Raw genomic sequence first — 15,403 nt, forward strand, 5'->3', positions numbered from 1 at the left:
GGAGAAGAAGGTGGAGGAAAGAGAGGAATGGGAGGTGTGGAGGAGGTGGCAAGAAAGAAGGGAGGGAGGGAGGGAGGGAGGGAGGGAGGGAAGGGGTGGGAGCATGTCTGGAAACAAGCAAAAATCCAAATTAAGCAAATCTCAGATGGATGTGGCACATTAACATACGTCAACAACAAACAGGGGCGCTGTGCTTCGTGTCGCCGAAAGAGTGAGTTGGCAAAGCTCAAGGGTAAATCGGGAAAAGGATCAGAGTACATTGGTATTCAGTGTGAGTATGTGTGTGTGTGTGTGTGTGTGTGTGTGTGTGTGTGTGTGTGTGTGTGTGTGTGTGTGTGTGTGTGTGTGTGTGTGTGTGTGTGTGTGTGTGTGTGTGTGTGCGCGAGTGCGCGCGTGTAGCAGGTGGGGGTCTAAAACAGATGAAGCGATGGTGTCAACAACAAAAAAAACAACTTACAACAGATTTTCAAGGCGCTGATTAGCCAATGACGAGGGGGAACACACACACACACACACACACACACACACACAAGACACAAAACACTGTCTCCCAGCATGCACAGCTTTTAATAAATGCGAAGCAATTAACAAACGCCAATTACTTCAACAAATTACCTTGCGTCGATTATTTTGGCGGCACTCTGCGGCAGTTCAGGGGGACGTGTGAGGCGGGCACAAGGTGACGATCTTTAGTTTTTTTTACTATTTTTGTAGAGGAGGATCGCGGTATAAGCACATTTCTCGCTTGTACAGCGTGTGTGTGTGTGTGTGTGTGTGTGACTGTGAGTGCGTATATACTGTGGGTAGCAGTAGAAGTGAGACTGAGGATGTGTGTGTTTGAGACAGAAAGGAAGCTAGCTAGGCACTGAGGCTCTAGTGCTACATGAGCACAGAATAGGGCAAGTCTGCTGGCTGGGTGGCTGGTACTGTATAAGTTCGCTTTGTCTGCTTGCCGGCCAGAGAACATGTCTGGCGGCATTGCGGGCTAGACTGATGCTGTCTGGCTGGCAAGCGGGGTGGCTAAGGCTGGCTGGTTGGCTCATTGGCTAGCTGGCTGTTTGACTGGCAGACGGGCTGGCTGGCTTCACCAACTCTGCCTGGTAACGGCGCAGCCGGAACAGGGAACATGCAGAGAGAGCTGTGTTATCTCAAGTCGTCGATTTAGTTTTTCTTCTCTCGCTTATGATTCTGAACTGAGTGTAATCTTTTCTTGCTGTATTTTACTGTGACAAAACATATTTGGCCATATATATATATATATATATATATATATATATATATATATATATATATATATATATATATATATATATATATATATATATATAATTATTGTATTATTTTTTTTACCTGAAGAATATCTATTTATGATAATTTTGCTGGTACATTTAAAGAAAATGGAGGAAATGGTCAAATAGAGCGCTGGCATTGTTCTTTCATTACCGACACAAATCGCCATTTCCATGCCAACAGGCTCTGGCGACGTGCCAAAAGGGGAGTACCATGGCGGTGGGTGGGTGGGTGGAGTGGGTGCAGTGATGCAGTATACAATCCAGCCGAGACGTATACCCGCTGTTACTCTTGGCAAAGGGTTTTCCAAATGTACTCAGCAGCGCCGTCACAGAGAGACGAGGTGTGTGCTTGCCCTTCCAGACAACTGCATTCGTTATCTCAAAGTTAATGCTGAACAGGTTTCCAGTCAATGAAAAACAGAACCGCCCTGCCCCTTTTTTGTTTTTTGCCCCGAAAAGGTCGGTCCAGCATGAATAAGCTCTCTCTCCTTAATTATTCTGTCCTCTCTTTATCATTTTGGAAAGCCACATACACTGGCGTCCCTATTCTGGGCACATTATGTTAGGTGAACATTCTGCAAAAACAGAGTGTCACGTTGCCATGTGTTGTGAGGTTCTAGATATGCTATTTTCGCGGCGATTTGGCATAGAGGGAAAAAAAGGTATAGGTTGAATTGGTTAACAGACCTCCGCAGTCCCACCACCCCTGTCCTTCTAGCCAACAAGTCATCTGCTAGCACAATATGGTTCCCAAACTGGGGGTCGGGATCCCCAGGGGGGTCCCCACATGATTTTGGGGGGGTCCCCAGATGATTCATGTGCAACATTGTTTTCTCACTCAACAGTAAAGAAACCAGCATACAGTTAAATGTATACAGGGTATCTGCACGTTTGTAAAGTTACAATTGAAGGACTTTTAAGACCTTTTTAATACCTCTAAAAAGAAAATAATAATAATAATAAAAAATAAACCAACAATACGTTCATTACTAGATCAAAAGTAACCAACAAACTATACTATAAAAAATGGTCAAACATCTGCCAAATTGTCAAATATTACCTAAGAAAGAGGCAAACATTTGGAAAATAGCTTGTAGATTGGCTATTTTCACAATATTTAGTCAAACTAAATGTAATGCCTCAACTCCTACAACTCCAAGTGCTTATCAGGATGGGGGGTCCTCAGTTTAAATATTAATATTTTGGGGGTTGCGGTCTGAAAGGTTTGGGAACACTTCACTATTCTACCCTTCTTGAGTTGACTGAGTTTACACATACTGATACTAGTCAATGCCATTCAGTACTGCTGAGGGGCTTAATGAATACAGACCACCCAGTGTTTCAGTGTGGTGTGCCCACCCACCTCCCAGAACTGAGTACCGGCTGTCAGCAGGAACCAACAGCAGTGCAACGCGAGGGACATCGACCTACAGTAACATGCTCTTGGGAATGCTGGGGGGGGGTCTACAAAATACGATACCACTGGTTCTCAAAGTGGGGTCCGGGACGCGAACGGCCTTTTTTTCTTTTTTAACTCTCTTGGTGATTATCTGGCACAGTAGTTGTGAATTATTAGCAAACTGGACATTTAGACTGAATGTTTCATTTATCCTCCTCTTGACTTGCGCTAATGCACGCAACTGTTTTGCCAGGTTTTATTTGTGTTGTTTCTCATAAGCGTGCATCCGTTGTCTGTCAACAACACCGTATTCTGTGCCTTGACTTCAGCGCGCTGACTCTCTCCCCACCCGCCCCCCCGCCCCCTTGCGCTTAAACTACATGCAAAAAGGCCATTCGCGTCCGGGACCCAGGGGTACCTAGCAAAATGAGGAACAATTTAAACACTTGAGCCCCATTTTATTGTTCAGATAATTTTGAAAATATTGACAAATCTTCTCGTATGGGGATCAATTTGGGGGGTGTTGACATGAAAATGTTTGAGAACCACTGCTATACCTTTACCTTTACCTCATCTTCAAATGGAGGATCAAAAAGCTGTTGGAGCTATATATATATATATATATATATATATATATATATATATATATATATAATAACTATATAATTAGGGCACATGGTCCACTGTCACTGCACATTAACCAACTACCAATACTGTTGTCACAAGACCACATGATGAAGATGGGGATGCTACCAACAAAATGTGTATTTTTCCCCCTGAGCCAATGCCATGTGCCAATGGCTTTTCTTGATAGCGCAGGTATGAAAATAAGAATTAGTCTAGGTCAGATTCCCAAAAATCCCCAAAACATGGAGGTCAGTCTGTACAGCTGCCAGAAGGTATACGTGTTGTGGAGTCTCACCTCAATACCCACGATCAGGTGAGAGTTCACATACTGTAGGGCCAGCAAGCACAGTGACGGCAGAGCTCAGCACCTCGGACAGCGCCACTGCCTTGGCCTTGCCATCGATGAGAGGTATTTCCCTAATTCCATTCTCACTCAGTTTGATGTGTTGGCACCTGTGCGCCGCCTGATGGGCTGAAGGCAGCTTACACTGAATCCGTTAATCATATTGTTTGGCTCTTAGAGACAGAAGTCTGTCTCACTGTGTAGCTGGCTCTCTTCAGAGAAGGAACTCTCCCATCGGGCGGTAAGCGAATGCTCCACTGTGTTCTCCCCTGTCGCACATTTCTAAATGTTTTATTACATTACTGATTGTAGCTTTTCTCTCTCCATTTTTAGGCAAAACAGAAGAGGGACTGAACACTGGAAAAAAGCACTATTGTTTATTTGAAAGCCCCGGTTTGGGAAGAATTATGATTTATTGACTTTGGGGAACTTCCCCTGAATAAAACAACACTTTGCGTTTAAACCTTACAAACTGTTTCTGTGTGTTGGCTTGGGTCAGACTTCACAGTGTCTACTAGGTGCCTAGGCAGAGATGGTGAAGGAGTGTAGCGGGGTTATGGAGCGCTTACGACGGTCTAAGAGTTTAGAGTGCCTAAGATGCCCCTCAGGTGGGAAGAGGCGAGTATGGGGGTTGGATAGCTCCCGGGGCACTTGGAGCACAGAAGACCAAAGTCATGGGGACCAAGCAAGCCCTGGGCTTCTTCCTTCTCCCATGTCCAAAGTGAAAACCCTCCAACAGCTGGCATAGACCTGTCCCATCAAGGCGAGTGGAGCACTGCTGAGCCTACCGTAGGAGGAGTGCTCCTATGCGGTTAGAGAGTGGGGCGAGCCGGTCCCTGACTCCCGTTTATGGTGGTTCTAAGACCTCCATGGGGTGCATGGCTATGCATTGGGCCGCTAGGGGTGTCCCTACGTCGGTCTGGCACACTGGATAGACGTGCTGGACCAAAGCGTGGACCTCCATGCTGATGTGCGGGCTGCTATGCCTAAGATAGGTGCTTGTGGCTATATATATATATATATATATATATATATATATATATATATATATATATATATATATATATATATATATATATATATATATATAGAGAGAGAGAGAAACGTCTGAAATAACACAGATGGTGTCCCACATTGAAAGGTATAACACTGTATAGGTTGAACAGGTCTAAATGGGTTAAGTTAAGTTAACACGTGCAAGAAAGTGTCCACACGTAATGTGCTCCACAGCATGGTGCAATCGTTCTTTGATTATCTGTTTGTTTGTTTGGACTGCAGTCTGGGCAGCATGAAGGAGACAGAGACACGCTGAGCTATATATAGTAGAGAACAATAGCTAAGGCCACGTGAGCAGTGGCTGCAGTAGCTGTATTAAAGCATTTAAGAGTAATTTTCTGTCTGTGTGACTGACAGACATATTGCATGAAAAAGCAATATGCTGAGAACTTCAGTTCACACGTGACCAATTACTTAGATGACACACGTGATGGAATTAATAAACAAAATATAAAAAGGAAACAGGTGGCGGACACGTGGTTCACAGCAGCCTCATAATTCTGTGATATACAGTATCAGCCTACCCAACTGCTTGTTGGTTTGATTATTCACAGGGCTGTGAATAGCACGGTGGAGAAAAGGGCAAGCTAAAGCTATTACGAAAATGCCAAAAACTCCCATTAAGCTGTCAAGAATTAATAATTCACACTTTCTTCAAGTCTCTCTCATTCTTTCTGCATGAAAGGTCCCTCTGAACAGAAGAGGTGCTCTGGCAAATAAAAGGTGAGAGGGGGGTAAGTAGTGTGGTTAGCTGTGGATATGAGCGTATTCTCTCTCTGAGATTGTTCAGCAGCATGTGGGAAGGGAATCACAAGGTGTGCTCTTTTGCCTGCTGGTAAAATAACCTGGCCAGAAGAAAGGATATACGGGGGAAGAGGGAGGGAAACGGCTAAGGGAGTCACTGTGAAAAGGTGAGATAGAGGCTGAACAGCCATTTTGAATGCTAAGCTTCACCATTTAACAACAGCTATCAAAAGATCCTGGCCATTGACTGTATATAAATCCTGACCCAAGTCCCACACAAAAGTGCCCTCAAACAAAAGCATTTGCATTCAGCCACAATGCAGTTTGCTCAATGCCTCTCCCAAAGGGATCCAACATATTAGCATCTCTGGCACTCTTGAAACTCTTGTAAAAAGGCAAAGAATAAAGGGGTTGAGAAGGTTGCGAGAAGTAGCGTAGTTAACACAGTTAACCCAATTATTTATTACAGGTACTCGCTGTGAATACTTAGATATGTTGACCACAAATTGATTATTCACAGTACAATATCTGTGTATTGACAAGGTTATTTTTTAACTGGTAATTTACACACCATGCTATGTATGAATCAATGTACTGTATTTGTATTATTTACGCTGCAAATTGATGCAAAACTATTGTAATGAGACTGTCTGTATGTTAAATCTAGTCTACTGGTAATCATTCTGTCCACCTGAAGCGGTGCTGAAGCGGCTCAACTGCTATGCACCCCTCTGTTCTACCAACACTACTGGGAGTAGATTGTCAATGTACAATTTGGACAATATTTATACCTGTGAATATCTTCTGCATCTATAAATGCATGAAATCTCTGTGAGCGTTCACACGATCAACTTATAAGTGAACTTGGCTTGCGTATTGCTGAGGAATCGAGGATCCAAGGAATTACAAAACTATCTATAAATCCACAAATTTGTGTCTGTCTGTCTGTCAGTCTGTCTGTGTCCCTTTTATGCCCATACAGAGATCCCTGTTGTCATCAACAATATATAACATCATAGACTGGCCTCCAAGTACTATGATAATAGGTATTGTACTCTGACAATGGGTACAACAGGTATTACATATTACATAACAGAAGAGGCATGTGTTCCGAACAGGCATTGCACTAGTATACTGAATGCTGCACTTTGACTACACTTATATATCTACAACTGTTAAAATCTCTTTCACCACACTAATTCCCAGGCAGTCCCAAGTGCTGATTGGGCCAAGCAAGATTTCTCATATACCTCGGTGGTTCTCAACCTGTGGGTCGGGACCCCCAGGGGTGTCCCCTTATGATTTTAGGGGGGTCCCCAGATGATAATATTTATGTGCGGAACCGAGTCAAACTACAATTAATGCCTCAACTCCTACAATTCCATGTTCCTGTCAGGTAAACATGATCATTCTGTTCAAATATGATTCATTTGGGGGGTCCCCAGCTCAAATATGATCATTTTGGGGGGTCCCCAGTTCAAATATGATTAATTTGGGGGGGTCCCCAGTTCAAATAAGTTAGAAATCTTGCCAGGGCATTTTCTATACTTTGGGGTTTCTGGTTAATATGTGTGTTAATATGATCACATCTTCATCAAATATTGTCCAATTTCAATGAATGATACATCATATGAAAAATGACCATGGCCCTGTTGTGTCTCAAACCACTGTAAGCGGTCACATATGATTAATTTGGGGGGTCCCCTGATCAAATATGATTCTTTTGGGGGTCTTGGCCTGAAAAGGTTGAGAACCCCCGGTATACCTTACCTGGTTTCTGATACTATTTTCCTAATTCCAATGCATTAATACTTACTCTTATTTATTTGTAGTATTAGTGTTATGTGTTACTCCTATTGCTGTATCTCCTTTGTTGTATCTGTCCTGTGTTTCAAACAAGGCTCTAGTGTAATAGGCTGCATGGACCATGCAGTCAGCAGATCCACAGTATACAGTAGCATTCTATAGGAACAGACAGTGTCACAATTATCATTATCTCTCACCTTCATGCTTCAGGCTCTGTCTGTTTGTCTTTGTGCGGATGGCTGGTCGTTTAGGTACTGTACCCGAGCGACAAAGTTAGATAAGTGTCAGACAGATAGTTAGCGTCACACAGTTTTCATTATCTCTCACCTTCATGTTTGTCAATGTCACAGCACAGCGCCTTTCCTTCTGCAGTACGTAGTGCCGTCTCAGTCCAATGAGTCAGTCCAGCCCAGGGAGATGGTGACAGCAAAAGGCAAAGCAGGAGCTGCTGGTGTATGAAAAAGGTGATAGTGACCTCAGACAATACACTGAATTGTCAACATTATCATCAACTTATGAGGCCATAATAACAGCAGTGGTGGAAGAAGTACGATTTTTGTTTTACTTAAGTAAAAGTATCAATACCCTTTATTGTAGAAATAGTCTGTTACAAGTATAAGTTTGGTGTAAAGAAAAATTGCTTGAGTAAAAGTACAAAAGTATTGGCATCCAAATGTACTTAAAGTACCATAAGTAAAAGTACGTAAGTACGTTTTCAAATAAAAAATCCTTTGAAAATAGCCATACTATATATATATATATATATATATATATATATATATATATATATATATATATATATATATATGAATAGGACTGAAGTGGTTTTGTAATAATAATCAAAATCTACAAAGTACAGAGTAGTTTTTACAGAAACTACTGAAAACAGAGTTTTCAGTAGTTTTTAGTGGAGTAAAAAGTACAATATTTGCCTCTGAGATGTAGTTGAGTAGAAGTACAAGTATTGAAAATTCTAAATACTCCAGTAAAGTAAAACAAATCCTGAAAAGTGTAAGCACTTGAGTAAATGTACAGTACTTAGTTACTTTCCACTTCACCAAGCTGCATTGCATAACAGTGGCAGTAGAGCATATGACAGTATGAGAATGAAAAGACCCAATTAATCCAGTGTTGTATTATAGGAGCAGCAACCCCACATTTAATGATGTGGTCATTATTTTAATATTGAAAACAATAATTGCATTAGTACTGTCACTGATGGAGTAAAAATAATTGTATTAATTTAGAACTATCACTGATGGGAGTTAAAATAAATTATCTCAGAAAAAAAAACTATTAACCAGGAGAATGTTTGAGTATATCTGTAAATAACGCCTATGGTAATGACTCTTTCAGGGATATTCATAGGTAGCCTACTGTATATCTCCTGTAATTTCATTTTTTGTCCTGTAATTACAATAAACAGTGGTTTTCAACCAGTGGTCCGGGGACCACCAGTGGTCCTTGAGGGGGTTCCGGCCAGGGGGTCCCCAGCCAAATTAATAGTTAGGAACCAAATAGACCCTTGTATGTCTGTAACTCTGAGAGAGTACAAAATGGAACCAAACGGGTCCATTTGGTTCCATTTTGTACACTCTCAGAGTTAAATGAACACTGATGATGGTACTACAGTGTAGATTGGGACCCCCAAGGAATCAAAATGGTTGAGTCCCTGGCATATCTTTTAAAATGGGGGTCCCTGGGCTAATATGTGTCAATTTGGGGGTCATTGACGCGAAAAAGGTTGAAAACCACTGCAATAAAGTATATTTCACATTGTACAGGCTATGACAGCTTTTAGTTTTTACCTCTTGAGTTGACATTTCTTCAAGAACATCAATGTTGCTGGATGTTCTTCTACCAACGTTCTTCCAGTTCACATGTTTGAGCTAACGTTAGCAATTATTTGTTTACTAACATTGAGACTGGATGCACAGCACAGGTGATTGTTTCATGCAATCAATTCTCAAGCTGTTGTTTTACACCCCGAGCCCCTTGTGTGTTGGCTAGTGAGGCGAGTCCTAGCGTGACCTGACAGAATGGGCTTCATTTGGAGCTAGTATGACGTTTGGAGCCAGTGTGACGTCGTCTGCTCTGTTAAGGGGTCTATTGGCTACTTGATGAAAAGACCAAATAACTACGGTCAAACCTTTACAGAAATTATACAAATATACATTCTATCCAAATGCTTAAGAATTCAATCATTTCAATGTAAACAACTCTGCAGCCCTCTTCAGCCGGGTGTCCTGATTGGTTGGATGCTGACACGTGTTCTCTGTGTGGCGCAGCTCTTTATTGGCCAAATCTGGCCCCTTGTTGATTTATATTTCTTCGTACGACAGTGTCAATACTTTTTGCCACCTGCGTGGACAGGAACAGTGGGCCCCATGAGAATTTGCTAACGTCCAAATATTGCTGTTTTTAAAGCCTTATTATTGTCATACTTAGAAACCTTAAAACATTGTACAAGCACTAAGAAATACAGAAGAATCTGTATTTCTGTCTAAACTTCAAGCATGTCTTATAGACATCAAGAGTTGGATGACCCGTAATTACCTACTCCTCAACTCGGACAAAACTGAAGTTATTGTACTCGGCCCTAAGCACCTCAGAGATAAATTAATCGATGAGAATTTTACCCTAGATGGTATTACCTTGACCTCCAGGGCCACTGTAAAGAATCTGGGAGTCACGTTTGACCAAGACATGTCCTTTCAGTCCCACATAAAACAAATTTCAAGAAATGCCTTTTTTCACCTGCGTAATATTGCAAAAGTTAGGCACATTCTGTCCCAAAATGATGCAGAAAAACTTGTCCACGCATTTGTTACTTCTAGGCTGGACTATTGCAACGCCTTACTATCAGGATGCCCAAGTAAGTCCCTAAATAGCCTGCAGCTTGTCCAGAATGCCGCTGCGCGCATACTGACAGGAACCAGAAGAAGAGATCATATCACTCCTTCATTGGCCTCTTTGCACTGGCTCCCGGTTAAATACAGAATAGAGTTTAAAGTTCTCCTCCTCACATACAAGGCTCTCAATGGACAGGCACCAGTATATCTCAAAGAACTCATCGAGCCCCGTAAACCAGCCAGAACACCACTGCGTCCACAGTATGAAAAAATGCTTACGGTTCCAGTAAACCCCCAAAAAACTAGAACAGGAGGTAGAGCATTTAAGTTTCAAGCACCTCAGCTGTGGAACCTTCTCCCAGTCTCAGTCCGTAAAGCAGACACACTCTGTATATTTAAAACTAGACTAAAAACCTTTCTCTATGATAAAGCCTATAGCCGAAGTGTATAGACTCAGTCCCCCTATAGTCATCCTCTCTCCCCTCGTCCTCTCTCTTCCCGTCCTCCCTTTGGTTGTGTGGGTTTGTGTCCCATTGGTACAATCGTAATTAACCCTGTACGGATTCACGCTCTAGTAAGGCCTGCCACTAATTCTACAACCGGGGACTCGTTCCCCGGAGTTTCTTCTACCACCCACGTCGCAGGTCCATGGACTATTACTATGGACCCCCAGCTGCGGCTCAAGACTGTGACTGCGGACCGGGCCTGGGCCTCTCCATGGAGTCTTTGGACTGTTACTACGGACCCCCAGCTGCGGCTCAAGACTGTGACTGCGGACCGGACCGGGCCTCTCTCCATGGAGCACGACCTGGACACGACCGTGGACTTCTACTACACTACACTATACCGCATATTATATTATCTTAAACATTTTTATATTATTCCATTATATACTGCATACACACTATTGCTGTACTATATTATACTATCATATGCTAGTATCTTACACTATTATATTTGCTATTATTGTTATTGTTACTGCTTGCACTGTATCTCTTTCTGTCTCTCCTCTGTCTCTCCCTTTCTCTCTCTCTTCTTTCCCCCAACACGGTCGAGGCAGAAGGCCCCCGCCCTAGAGCCTAGGGTCTGCCTGACGTTTCTTCCTGTTGAATTAAGAGGGAGTTTTTCGTTGCCACTGTCGCAAAATTGCTTGCTCAGGGTGGGATGTTGGGTCTCTTCTCTACATGTAAAGTGTCTTGAGACAACTTGTTGTGATTTGACACTTTAATAAAATTGAATTGAATTGAATTGAATTGAATTGAAGAATATGGTATTGCCAAGTCTATAACAAGCTTATTTATGATATTTTGTCAATAATAATAATGATAAACACTGTGCACCATTAAAAAATATATTTATCTTATATTTATTCTCAAACCTTTTCATATCACAGTCACGGACCACTAAATTACTAGGCCTATATGTAGCCTGTTTAGCGCAGACCCCCATCTGAAAATATTTTGTGCCAGGGACCCCCATACAATATTTGTGTAGTAGACCTAGTTACAAGTTTTAACATTTGTCCTTGGTAAAAATAATAAAAAATCAGATCTACAAGCTCAATGCGAGCGGCGTTGTGACCTTGCAGACCTTTGTGCAAAGGACCCCCTCGATGAGATGGTGCATCTCAAGGGGTTTATCCTTCTAATAAAAGGTACTATATATAGATCTGGCTATTCTTAAAGTGGTTCTCATTTTTGCCATATTAATTATTTTTACTGGGGATCCCCTGGAACACCCTCAAGAACCAGTGCTAGTCTAGACAGACCATGGCTCTATAGTCTCTAGACGGGACCAATCTTTGGGTCGCGGACCAATTTGTGTGGGCTGTGAATAAATATCCCCTTTTTTCATTTCTTACATTTAAAAATATATTATTTCAAAAGATTTTTAAAAGTTTCAACAAAAAAAATCACAACTTTTCATTGTTTTTTCATAAATAAAGTATTTCATAAATACAAATTTTACTAGCTTGGGTCGTGGGCAAATGTCTAATTTCTCTTTTGTCTTGAGTTAAAAAGTTTGGGAACCACTGCTCTAGAGACCACTGGTTCTCAAAGTGGAGCACGGGGACCCCCAGTGGTCCTTGGTGGGGGGGGGTCCCCAGGGGGTCCCCAGAAAAATGTGTTAATATAGCATCAAAATCAGTTTAACCACTTCAACTATTTTATACTTGGGCTACTAGAAAAAAAAAATCTAAAAGCTCACAATTTCTGACGCGCAATGTGTCAAGGTTGTATTTTCAAAACATTTTGAAAAATCAAGAAAATTTGTGAAACATTTTGAAAAATGTAAGACAAAACTTTGCTCATGGGGGTGCCTTAGACCAGGGGTTCTCAAACTTTTTTGGCCCAGGTACCCCCTGGAGGGTAGAAATCTTTCCAGGTACCCCCATGAAGCCGATGTAAAAGATTTGGAGTGGAGGTTCTTCCTTGGCCTACTTTCACAGCAATCAGTCTGCATTCATGATTTGAGGCATTTTTGTGCAAAATGGGCCCCTCCTGCAAATTTTGAAAGCCAATTTTGATTGTATGACCTACGGTTCAAGAGTTACAGGCCAAAACATGAATCTGCCTGTTATAGCGCCACCAATGAGGCCGATTTGAAAATGTAGGGTGGCATTTCTTCCTTGGCCTAATGGGAATATGTCTGCAAAGTGTCAAGGCAATCGGATGTTGTGTTCATGAGGCATTTTGTTCAAAACGGACCACTACTGCAAACTTTGGAAGCCAATCTTAGCCAATCAGGATGGAATATGAAAAATCTGACAGATCTGTCTTGATCAAATGACTAGAGTAGACTATAGAGATCAAGATTAGTGCGATGTTTGGACAAAATCTGTAGGAGAAATAAATATGTGTTCTGCAAAATTCGGCCTCCTGGTGGCGCTATAATGCCGATGTGAAAATTTGGGGCAGAGGTTGCGCTCTGGCCTCCAGAGAGCGTGCGTGCACAGTTTCACGCCAATCGGTCGGTCCAACGGTGCCGGAGATTAGCTGCTCACAGACAGACGGACACAGGACTGACAGGGGCAAAAACATAGTCTCGGCCATGCCTTCGGCCTGGAGACAATTGCGGAGACAATAATTTACTAAATAAGTTGTGTTATCTGTGCAGCCTTGTTTATGTGTATGTTCATGGAAACAACGACAAACACAGCCATAAGGTCTGGTTTCCTTATGCATTAAAGATAGTTTACTTTTGTGATTACTACATACTGCATATCCTATATTAAAATTGGCTAATGGGCCGGCCGGAGGGCGGACCTCTGACGTCAATCTGACTCAGGCATAACCATATAAGGAGTTCCAAATGCAGCTATACACCCAAATATGGAGTGTGTTGTCTAACCTCAATATGTCGTCATGGCATCAACCGCAAACAAATCAGTCAGCCCCATATATGGGCATGTACTGATGACATCAGCAATATCCATATATGGGTATAAAAGGGACAAGGACTGACATATACAGACATCCGAATGTCCAGAGCCACAGATCCGACGCTATGCCAATATGGTCAGGTGCATACACGGGACTGACCAAGGACTCGAAGGAGTGCGGTGCCCGCAACTAGTTCTTTTGAACGAATCGATCATGAACGACCCATCACTAAGGTCTGTGGAGGACGCACCATTTCCGTGTGCATGGGCGGGTGTATAGGCAATAGGCATCAACTTCCTTGATCGCCACATACGAGTCGTACTGATGTCATACAGTAGTTATTGATAAACTTTGCGGTGTGCGACTATGGTAACATCCACTCTGTCGTCATCTGTGTAACGTTACCTGTGGTTTATGTTGATGTCATAACTAGGCTTACCTTGCTACTACCTTTATTGTTGTATGGTTGTATGATTGTATAGGGCGCATACGTCTATACTTGATTTGTATTATTATTATTGATGACGGTGTGTTCTTGTTCTGCACCATGTGGGATGATTGGGGTGTAATATGTCTGTATACTTTTATTAATCATTCATTGTGTCTTTTACTTTGAGGTTACTCTTCTGTACCTACTGTACTTGTAGCAGTCACAGATACAGGGCATAGAAGTTCTGTATCTGTGATTGTTACTGCTGTGCCGTATTTGGTGCCTGAATTTCCCCTGGATGATCAAAAAAGGTATCCATCTATCTGTCTGTCTGTCTGTCTATCCATCCATCCATCCATCCCCATCCCATTGGCTTCACGGATAGGCCGAGCTTTGCGTCCCGTTTGTGCCCCTGCATAAAACTCCATTATTTTACAGGGTAATGCACAAGCGTTTGTTCTGTCAGAGCGGAAGCTTGCCTCCTCTATAATGGTGCCCGAGATACAAATGCCACAGAGCCGAAGGAGGCGTCTACCTTTATATGTCTATGGTCTGACGGCTCTGCTCCGTCATCGCGTTCGTCAACGCATTGACGAACGCGACAGACGAGAGCTGCCCTCCCAGACACTTTAAAGTGGGAAACATGACAAATTGCTCGCCCTGGTTGAATTGTCCGCACATCAACACGGAGGTGCACATGTTGAAACCGATCGGCCAGGGATGGGTGAAGCGGTTGTTCCTGTCAGAGTGGAGAGGTCAGAAGGTGGTGTTGGCTAAACTGACCTCTCTGGAGTTCCGGTGGGACTTCCTCCACTGTGTGTCCATGCTGCAGGCGCTGCAAGGCCCCCAGGTGGTGCAGCTGGTGGGCCTGTGCCCAGAGGAGCACATGATGGTCACTGAGTACCACCCACTGGGATCCATGGACAACCTGGACACTGTGCTGGCACAGGAGAGACACCGGCAGCACGACACCTGGCAGGTACGCCTGAGGTTGGCCGTGGACTACGTGTCCGCCCTCGACTACCTCCACGACAGCCCCGCGGGCACCCTTGTCATGTGCGATTCCAACTCGCCGGGGAAGGCCCTCACCCAGTTCCTGCTGACCAGCGACTTCCACCTGGTGGTCAATGACATAGACGCCCTGCCGGAGGTGGACGCCGCCAGGGGCCTGCTGACCAAATGCGGCGGACCGGCAGGTGATCGGTGACGAGGTGGCGCCGGAGCAGCGCTGGCCGTTCGAGGGCCTGGCCTTCGACGAGAAGACGGACGTCTGGAAGATCCCGGGGGTGACGCGCCGCCTGATGGGGAGCGTGGCCGGGAGCGACGTGGTCCTCTCCTCTTTGAACTGGGGACCCCTCCAGTTCAAATATGATTATTTTTGTAGTGTAGACTGTACAGACTTGCTGACGAAGGTCCCAGGACCGAAACGTTTTCTTTTTTAATTCACTATGAGCACAGAGCACTTGATGAG

General features: G+C 43.3%; 1 pseudogene across 1 annotated transcript; it reads left to right on the plus strand.

The window, feature by feature from the left end:
* The first annotated feature begins 9,328 nt into the window (after positions 1 to 9,328).
* Positions 9,329 to 15,374, plus strand: LOC311055370 (protein O-mannose kinase-like; annotated as a pseudogene). The gene is made up of 2 exons: positions 9,329 to 9,344; positions 14,538 to 15,374. The product of its transcript is annotated as a protein O-mannose kinase-like (transcript).
* The last annotated feature ends 29 nt before the right edge of the window (positions 15,375 to 15,403 follow it).

This window comes from Gymnoscopelus microlampas (assembly GCF_963454915.1).
Source record: "Gymnoscopelus microlampas genome assembly, chromosome: 2".
Classification (NCBI taxonomy): domain Eukaryota; kingdom Metazoa; phylum Chordata; class Actinopteri; order Myctophiformes; family Myctophidae; genus Gymnoscopelus; species Gymnoscopelus microlampas.